At 41.3% G+C, this 5,918-nt stretch overlaps 1 long non-coding RNA gene across 1 annotated transcript; it reads left to right on the top strand.

Moving 5' to 3' along the window:
* Positions 1-3,533: 3,533 nt before the first annotated feature.
* LOC135051289 (uncharacterized) lies at positions 3,534-4,851 on the top strand. Its single transcript, XR_010242164.1, has 2 exons — positions 3,534-3,889; positions 4,552-4,851. It is a non-coding gene; the product is annotated as an uncharacterized LOC135051289 (long non-coding RNA).
* Positions 4,852-5,918: the final 1,067 nt, after the last annotated feature.

The following is a 5,918-nucleotide window of genomic DNA, read 5'->3' as shown; positions in this document are numbered from 1 at the left end:
TGCCAATGGGATTAATGGGGCCATGCAGTTGTCCTGTCCGCTGAAAAGGATTTAGTCAAGGCTGAATGTCATAGGCATCCTGTGCACCTTTACAAAACTTCTCTTAGGTACTTCTATAGGTCAACTTTTCCAAAAGGTGAGTCCCCAAATAGATTATTTGTGAAATATATATATATATATATATATATACTGAAAAAAATGAAGGCGCACTCAGTGAGTCTAAATATCAAGTATTGTTTACTCAAAGTAACAAGCTCATTCACATCAGAAGTATACAATCATAAGCATGTAGAAGAAATCCCCGCTGCCTCCGGAGCAACTTGCAGCGGCTTGTCTCTTACGCTGGTAACAGCAAGTTAGATACAGCGTCTTAGCCCACGGATAAGGTGTTCATAGATAGTGATGAACCAGTCATCTTGAGGCCTTGTCCAATGCGTTTCGTCACCGTATGATCTCTCATTTATAATAACAAATTAGTGTAATACCCACAGACTGTCATAGCACCTAGCGTGCCCCTTATGTTTGAATTGTATTTTTCAAATTATGCTAACACTCCTTTGTGGTGGTGTAGTCAGAGCCGGCAAGAGAAATCATGGGGCCCTATACACTGATATCTCTTGGGCCCCACCCCTCGACCCCCACTTATGGAAGCACAGTCATATAAGGAGGAATACCACTGTCATATAAAAGGTTCACTGTCCTATATGGAGGTGTGGGGGGGGGGCTCAGTCATACAAGAAACACCCTGCTCCCCACACATATTTGGTAAGAGTGTATAATATATCTGACACTCATCCGGTATAATCAGGGTAATTGGATATATGTGGGAGAATCCCCTGATCCCAGCGTAGACATATCTCCAGGAATAGCACATCTTCACTCTGGGATGCTGATTTACGAGGCTTGCACCTCTGCGTGATGCTGTCAGTCCCAGTGGCAGTGTCAGAGGCTGGCACAGACAGAGACTGGCACAGAGACAGAGACTGGCACACATACACAGAGACTGGCACACACAGAGAGACAGAGACTGGCGCACACACACAGACTGACACAATACACACACACACACACACACACACACACACACATAGATGAGCAGGTAGTCCATGCTACACATCTACAATATAGATAGATGCAGAAAACATGACCAGCAGGGCTGTGACTACAGAACTGAGTGCTGCCATCACTTGACTAAGTGGACAATGGATACAATGAAATTTTTGAGTACACTAATAACACTTTTTTTTTTAAAATGTCCTTGTGCAGGCTGGGAATTGCTTGTCTCGTAAAGTGTAATCTAGATGGGATTTATTAACGGGGACACAGTACGTCAATCAACTGTCTAAATCCTACTGCACTAATGGCAGATACTGGATGCACATCTAACAACAGTATAGTTATTATGGACTAAGTAATCCGCTTTGCAACTGGGTGACTGCTTTCATACTTCATCTTCCTTGCAAAGGATTGTTGAACAGTCAATTGTTTTGTTAAACTACAAGTAGTCTTCCTGGTCCTCTTCTGGGATGAAGATCAACTCCCATCAGCAACAGCAGCAGCAGCAGTAGGAGTAGTGCTCAAGGATCCTCCGGAGGAATTGGATACAGGACTTCTTCTGATCCTGACTGAGGAGCAAATTGACGATGAGGCTGTAGGTGGTGGGGATTGCAGGCGCTTGGATCCAACAGAGAAAACGGAGCTAGGTGTCGCTGGACTGGCTACATTCTTAACTGAAGTTTATAAATGTGTCAACAATTTGTGATGTATGTGCTGAAAGTGGAGTAAGAGGGAGGCGGTTCCTAGGTGGTTACGATCCCTTCCTCTACTTAAAATGGCTTTACAAAGGCTACAGATTGCTAGACATTGATTGTCTGGGCTTGTGAAGAAATAATTCCACACAGAAGAGGTAGAATTTTTTGTCTTTTGCCCAGGCATGACAATGGCCTCTTTCATACCATGTGCAAAAACTGTCTCCACTGGAACCTTACTTAAACAAACCACATCATCAAAATCCTCATTGTCAACATTCTCATTAGCGCCAGCTACACCAATATCCTCCTCATCCTGGTGTACTTCTACAGTGACATCCTCAATCTCACTGTCAACACTTTGACTGGTGCTGCTCTTCCCAACACGTGCAGAGGGCGTGCTAATGGTGAAAGAAGCCTCCTCTTCCTGTACAGTATTGGAAAGGTCAGTCTTGTACATTGCAACTGCAGACACACTTGGACTCTCCTTCGGGATTGGTGATATTTCTGAATACACAGTTGGTTCCTGTGCCTGAACAAGTTTCATTTTTTAACTCTTCTACAGGAAGGAGGGCTTACATCATTATTATGAGATGCAGAACCACCAGTCATAAACAAAGGCAAAGGCCTCAGCCTTTCCTTGCCACTTTGTGTAATGAATGGCATATTGCCAATTTTATGTTTCTTGTCAGCTAACTTTACAGTATCTGCATCCCTGTATTAATGCACAGGGGAGGAACTCTTGATGTTCCAGTAACTTATATGACTGCATCTCAACCTATTATCTTGTATCATGTTTCTATTAGGCACTGTCCTAAAGATGTGGAAACAGGTTCAGTGGTCTGTAAATAAGTGGCTTGGCAATATGTTTAATTTTAATAGTGGTGCAGTGATTAATTTTGTTTTTAATGTATTTAAAGGATGGTTTGTTATTTTGTATTTTAATCATACTTAGTATTTGTGAGTTTCTGGGCTGTGTCTACCATATACTAGTACAGGCTAAGAGCAGGGGCATATCCAGAACTTTGTGGGCCCCATAGCAGCATATTGAAGGGACCCCTGACTCCATACTTCTTGAGAGACAACTCTGCGCAGCAGTTATTAATTTTATGCCCCATAATACTGCCCTAGATTTTTTTAACCATAGTACTACCCTTGTTTACATGATGCCAGATTGTCAGCTGCTAGCACACATTATGGCACACACTTGCCACGTATCTGCCGTTGACATTATGACATACAATGTACTCAGTTTATATTATACCTCATTACAGCGCCATATCTTCCTACTAAGTGACTTTAGAGTGCCCTCCAGTTCCAATTATACATGTTACAGTGCCTCAATTCATATTATGTCAAACTATATAGTGCCTCCATTTTATATTCTGCCACATTAAAGTGCCCCAGTTCTTATTATGTAACATAATAGTGCCCTCTATATTACAATGATCAGAATAGATTATAACACATTACAGTTCCCTCCAGTTTAAACACAGTACAGTGCCCCCTTGTAATGTCACACAATTTAGGCTGGGCAATGAATTAGACACAATTGCTTAGCAGGCAAATCTGGGAAATTGGTATGCAACTTAATTACATGGGTTTAGGACCCACTAAGCCTCTGGTCCCCATATCAATGGCACCCCTTTGTGTGATAGTCCAACTATGTAGAGTTCATTGTGTCCACATGGACCCCAGTGCTACAATAATACACAGCCTTGGGTGGATATAATATGGCTCATACTGGCAAGTGTGACAGTTGGAGGTCACATGCAGCTCCAGAAAGAGGCTGGCTGATGCTGGCTAGTGTGACAGTTGGGGGCATTTGGAGCATGCATCTTAGGTGAGAGGACATAGAGGGGAGTGGTGATGCAGCTCCTCCCCTTGAGATGAGCAGTGAGCAGCCATCTTTGGAACAGAGATAGAGAGAGGAGAGTGTTGTCTTGAAGCTTACATGCTCTCCATGATCCCGGCATCCCCTTACAGTGAATCAGTAGCCTGGTCATCATGATGGCCACATCTCATGTCTCTCCAGCTCCCAGTGGCTGTGTGAAGGCGGCGGTGCTACATTGGTGTGGAGTGGATACAGAGAGTCCTTTGCAGTACAGCTAGACAGCAGAGCAGATCACTATGAAAGTATAGTAAGTGACACTGCACAAGTCAACATTACAGCACCCATCACAGCTGCAATTAACCCTTTGCTTACCAATTATAGTAGAAATTATAGTTTATACAGAAACTTCTGAATTGCATAAGTGACTGGATGCTGCTTAGACCCTGTCAGCTGCTTAAGTAATATACATAATTACAACTTCAATTAGCAGCCAGCTACATGAACTGGACAGTCTATTCAGTAAAGTGCAGCTGATTACCAGTAACTGATAGCTGCAGCCATAGACTAGTGATTAAAGGCAGAGCTAGATCTATTGACCCAATATTGGTTTCATTCAGTTTAAGCCAAAATGTTGCACCAAGGCAGCTGTATGACTGAGCTAAGTGACAGCAGTGGGCAGCACAAACATGGCACTTAAGGCAGTTTAATCAACTATACAAACCCATAGTAACCAACTATGTTTTAATTTATCAAGAACTAGGACAGAGGGCCGAGGGAGTTGGAGTTTGTATGTAGTGGAAGGCAGGTAAAGGAAGGAATGATTGATTATTTAGTAAATGTATTACACTGTATTATTTTGTATTCCAAAGCAAATTTATGAGGGAGGAGAGGGCAATATGGGTAGTAGGCCATCATGTTTAGCAGTTAATTGAGGATCCGCTAACAAATTTCATCTCAATTCCACTTTAGCATAACAGCACTTCCTTGGTTGTACCGGAAAATTAAGAAAAAGGGAGGAAAGGAATGAAGAAAGGAGGAAATAAAGAAAAAGGAATCAAAGGAAGGAAGGAAAGAAATTAGGGAGGTCTAGAGATGTGCATACTTGGCTTTTCCCACCAGACTCGGATTCCAAACCGAGGCAAGACGTCATCATCCAAGCATTGGGTTTTGCAGGTTTTGTATTCGTTATAAGGGAGCTTGGCACAATTTCACTCCCTTCCTGCTAGGATGTCTGCAATAAAGTGTAAATATGTTTAATTAATACAAAAATTAATTGTATATTGGTCAAAATCACACATATTATTTACATGGTACATATACTGTATACCTTGCGTAAAGCTGGCTGAGGCAACATAAGGCACTCCACCCATTGTTGACAAACAACGCAGGAAAACCACAGGCCCCTTTTTCAGGTCAAAGATGCCTTTCAGGAACTTATACTACATTAAGGTTGAAAATAATTTTTACAGATGATTACAGCATCTAAAAATATATATTGTATATATATTTTTCATTGTTTGTACTGTAGTCAAAATTGCCTGGAAATTAATGTTATTGGGGTTCATAATATTCTAGGAACAAAAAAAAGGCCCACATCATGTGAAATCAAAATCATCAAAAATAGTCTGGCATACATATTAATCAATAACTAGATCAGGGGCCCAAGGGATGTAGAGTATGTATGTAGTGGAAGGAAGGATTGATTAGTAATTTCATTTCATTTGTTTGATTCTACATAATTTAATTTATCATTGGGGCAGTGGTGAAAGTCTTTATTGCATAGACAAACAATTTTATTGGTTATTGCACTAATCCAACTATTACTAATTTGCAACACATTTTTACTAACCAAAAAATAATACAATCTTAATAGGCAAGGATTCCTGACAAGGTTTTCGAAGCCAAGAGAATAAATAGCTGCACAACAGAGCTGCAGTGCAAAATATTTCAAAATTCACAAACAGCCCATCATTAAAATGAAAGTGGTGCAAGATGAAATTGACATTGGGACCACCCACCACCCTTCTGTTGTATATATCACAAATCCTGAGGAGAGTCCAAGTGTGGGTAAGTATTTTGCAATGTTTTCCGTGAGTTTTACTAAGAGTTTGTCAGCAGTATGCCTCTTAGTAATGCACAGAGTAGCCTGCCTCTGAATGAGCTGGCATTTGTTAGATGCTGCTGCTGTTTCTGCTGCTGAAGGCAATACACCTACCCAGTGGGCTGTCACAGTTATGTATCTTTGTTTTGCCCTGTCCTGCTTGTCCACATATCTGTGCTTAAGTGGACAGTTGGTACAACAGCATTTCCGAGGACACTGGTATGTTTCTTTAAAT

This window comes from Pseudophryne corroboree, chromosome 2 (assembly GCF_028390025.1).
Source record: "Pseudophryne corroboree isolate aPseCor3 chromosome 2, aPseCor3.hap2, whole genome shotgun sequence".
NCBI classification, from domain to species: domain Eukaryota; kingdom Metazoa; phylum Chordata; class Amphibia; order Anura; family Myobatrachidae; genus Pseudophryne; species Pseudophryne corroboree.
The sequence above is the reverse complement of the archived record's forward strand: the minus strand, read 5'-3'. Positions and strand labels throughout refer to the sequence as shown.